Source organism: Pristiophorus japonicus, unplaced genomic scaffold, assembly GCF_044704955.1.
Source record: "Pristiophorus japonicus isolate sPriJap1 unplaced genomic scaffold, sPriJap1.hap1 HAP1_SCAFFOLD_2501, whole genome shotgun sequence".
In the NCBI taxonomy this organism is placed as follows: Eukaryota; Metazoa; Chordata; class Chondrichthyes; family Pristiophoridae; genus Pristiophorus; species Pristiophorus japonicus.
In genome coordinates, this window is record NW_027252232.1 from 5,908 (window position 1) to 10,000 (window position 4,093).

General features: G+C 51.9%; 1 pseudogene; it reads right to left on the reverse strand.

Moving 5' to 3' along the window:
* Nucleotides 1-723: 723 nt before the first annotated feature.
* The window catches only part of LOC139246998 (putative nuclease HARBI1 pseudogene), a 12,062-nt pseudogene continuing 8,692 nt past the window's right edge, over nucleotides 724-4,093 (reverse strand).

A 4,093-nucleotide genomic window follows, 5' to 3' on the forward strand; every position in this document is an offset into this window, starting at 1 on the left:
GGCTGCCGCATTTCTTACATTACAAGAGTGACTACACTCCAAAAGTACTTCATTGGCTGTAAAGCGCTTTGAGACGTCCGGTGGTCGGTCGTGAAAGGCGTTATATAAATGTAAGTCTGTCTGTCTGTTCTCATGCAGTCACAGCTGGATGCCACGCATGCTCTGACTGCTGCCATCGGCGCTGGGTCCACCACAGTCCACTGAGGATTTCACTGTGTAGCAGCAACGCACCACACTGTGTTCCAGCAGGTGGTGGGGATACTGAGGTGCTGCCCCGGGGGAGTGACAGTGGGTCAGTGGAGTCGGAACCTGCTGTTCTCTCTCACGATGACAACATTCCTGATCCCGCCATTGCACTTGTAGCTGCCGGTCAACCAGACTGCCACCGGCCAGCCGGAGGTGATGCAGTCTGCCAGGCCCAGATCTGGTCATGGGCATCCTGCAAGGCCATCTGTCGTCTCTGGTCCTGACACACTCCACCAGCCATGCTGCAGCAACAGGACACACACTGCGGAGGAGCACTCGAATAGTTAAAGCAAAGAAGGGATATAAAAGAAATGCAGAAGGGTGATTATTAAATACATTAAGAAAGCATTTAATGGTTTTATATACATTTTGATTGAAATGTTTCATCTTTGCTGTTGTCTCTCATTTCAGTTTTGGGGCTTCGGTCTGGAAGGGAAAATGGATGTGGTAATGGGGAACCGGGAAGTGGGATGGAATTCACTGGAATCGAGCTTTGATGAGATGGTTGCGGACTGCCCTTGCAGATTTGCAACTGACCTGCTGCCTCCTCTGTTGCTGGTATTGCTGCTCGTCCTCCTCCTCCACCTCGTCGTCATCGTCGTCCTCCTCCTCCCCATCCTCCTCGTCCTCCTCATCTCCCCCCTCCTCCTCCTCCTCCTCCCCCTCCCCCTCCTTCTCGTCCTCCCCGTCCTCCTCGTCCTCCGGTGGTGTGGCTATGCATGGTGGCAATGGCTGTGCCCTCACGATGGCGAGGTTGTGCAGCATGCAGCAGACGACGACGAATAGGGACACCCGCTCAGGCGAGTACTGAAGGAGTTCTCCCGAGCGGTCAAGGCAGCGGAACCGTTGCTTCAGCACTCTGATGGTCTGCTCAATAATGTTCCTGGTGGCGGCATGGCTCTCATTGTAAGAGTGCTGGGCAGGAGTGGTGGGGTTGCGGAGGGGAGTCATGAGCCAGGTGGAGAGCGGATAGCCCTTGTCTCCGAGCAGCCAGCCACGAGCTTGATGTGGTGGCTGGAAGAGAGCTGGCACACTGGTCTGCTGCAGGATGACGGCATCATGGCTGCTGCCAGGATAGCGGGCATTGACAGAGAGGATTCGGCCTGTGTGGTCGCACACCAGCTGCACATTCATTGAGTGGAAGCCTTTGCGGTTACGGAAGAGCTCAGAATTGAGAAGCGGTGCCTGCAAAGCGACGTCGGTGCAGTCAATGGCACCCTGCACCATGGGGAAGCCCGCTATCTTGGCAAAGCCACATGCACGCTCGTGCTGCTTCTCTCTGCTCATGGGGAAGGAGATGTAGTCCTTCCTCCTCCTGTATAGAGCATCTGTGACCTCGCGGATGGAGCGATGGACAGAAAACTGGGAGATGTTGTAGAGGTCTCCTGCTGCTCCCTGGAAGGATCCATTGGCGTAGAAATTGAGTGCGATGCTGACCTTGACTGCCACCGAGAGAGCCGTCCTCAGCCTGGTCTGAGGCTCGAGGTCTGGTTGTAGCAGACGGCAGAGCTCTGTGACCACATCCTTGCTGAAGTGCAGCCTTTGAACACACTGTTCCTCAGTGAAATTAATGTAGGAGAACTGCTTCCGGAATACCCTGGGAGGGTAAGGCCTCCTGTTGCCAGCCCTGTGGGGTCTTCTCCGTCTAGCCACATTTTGCTGCCTTGACTCCTGTGCCGCTGCCTCTCCCTTTGCCGATCCCTGTGCCGCTGCCTCTCCCTTTGCCGATCCCTGTGCCGCTGCCTCTCTCTTTGCCGATCCCTGTGCCGCTGCCTCTCTCTTTGCCGATCCCTGTGCCGCTGCCTCTCCCTGTGCCGCTGCCTGCCTTTCTCTCTGCCTAAGTAGTCTCTGACGATGACGTCGGAGCAGGAGGTCGAGTGCCAAGACAGCCCCCATGAAACAAATAAATGTTGTGCTTTCAAATCTGCCCTCAATGATACAAGGGAATAGTTAGGAGGCAGAACAGTCCTTGAAGTGAAAATCCCAGCGATTGGTCCACCAGCCACTCTGCCTATGTGTTCGCAAGCTGCAAAGAGTAATGGATAACAAAAATTGTTAGTAAAGATGCGCCTTTAAGTCGCGCTCCTCCAGCCGACTTCAACTCAACAGCTGAAGCTGTCGTCGTCACTGCCAGGCAGTAAGTGAGGGTGTGCAGCTGAATTTCTCTTCTGGGGTGGTAACAGGGTGCAGCCGAGCAGGGCACTGCCAGCTGGAGCAAGGCGCTACCTCTTAGCGCTTCCACAAAACCCCTGCCCAATTCCGCGGGGGTGGGGGGGGCGCTGATCTCACCGTGCACAGCGAAAAAACATTTGCACTAACGGCAAGCGCACAAGAAGCCAATTGCATTTATAAAGTGCCTTTCACAACCGCAGGACATCCCAAAACACATTACAGCCAATGAAATATTTTTCTTGACGTGTAGTCACTATTTTAATGTAGGAAATGCAGCAACAGCCCATTTTCACACAGCAAGGTCTCACAAACAGCAATGTGATAATGACCAGATCATCTGTTTTTTATATTGACGTTGATTGAGGGATAAATAATAGCCAGGTCAGAGAAGAGAACTCTCTTGCTCTTCTTCGAACTAGTGCCATGGGATCTTTTATCCACCTGAGGGAGCAGACGGGGGCCTCGGTTTAACATCTCATCCGAAAGACGCCACCTCCCACAGTGCACCATTCCCTCAGCACAGCACTGGAGTGTCAGCCTAGACTATTATGCTCAAGTCGCTGGAGTTGGACATGAACCCACCACCTTCTGAAGCTACCCATTGAGCCGTGGCTGACACAAATTTAGACTCCCATATGTGAATTAAATCAAAAACCCTCTTAAAGGGCCTTTGCTTTTGCAGTGAATTATCCTGCAATCATTTATTCTTGCTATTATGCACCCTACAGTCAAGACATCATTGATGTATTGGAGAAGATTCAGAGGAGAGCAGTCAGGATAATTCTCACATTCTCAGTCAGAGCTGAACTTGCTTTCATAAGAATTAGGAGCAGTAGTAGGCCATACGGCCCTTCAAGCCTGCTCCACCATTTAATAAGATTAGGGCTGATCTTTGACCTCATCTCAGTCTTAAATGGCCAACCCCATATCCTGAGACTATACCCCACCCCCCTCCCCCAGTTCTAGACTCTCCAGCCAGGGGAAACAACCTCTCAGCAACTACCCTGTCAATCCCCCTCAGAATCTTGTATGTTTCAATGTGATCACCTCTCATTCTTCTAAATTCCAGAGAGTATAGGCCCAAGCTACACAATCTCTCATCATAAGACAATCCTCTCATCCCAGGGATCAATCTAGTGAACCTTTAGTGCACCCCCTCTTAGGCATGCATGTCCTCTGAATGGAGGCTGTAAGATTGAGGGGAGGGAATATGAACCAGCTCTTTAAAACACAGACGTACAGGTGATGTAGATACACAAGCTGCTTAATTTGGGTTGTACGGTGATCGCAGAGCCAGCAGACACAGATTGAACTTTGATCGGCTTCAAGTGAGCTCAGAGATTGGAAAAACTGTGGAGGGGGGGGGGGGGGGGGGTGAATTACCTCGATGCCTCTCTTGCTCCGCCACCACAACTTGGTTAGAAATGCCTTTTATGCAACTAAATGATGTTTGTGCCAAGGTTACGGTGACGCAATGGGAGAGACCGCAAGGACATTCATCATCTGCGCGCCCACTCCCCCCCACCCCCTTCTATTTTGTGTGGGCGATGGAGAAATTCCCCAGAATCAATCTGTATCAGTATTATCATTAACACACTGCACAGGACAACAGTGAAACAAAATTGGCGTGTAATAGAGCTCCACCTAGTGGACTACTGTGGTGATGCAACTCCTG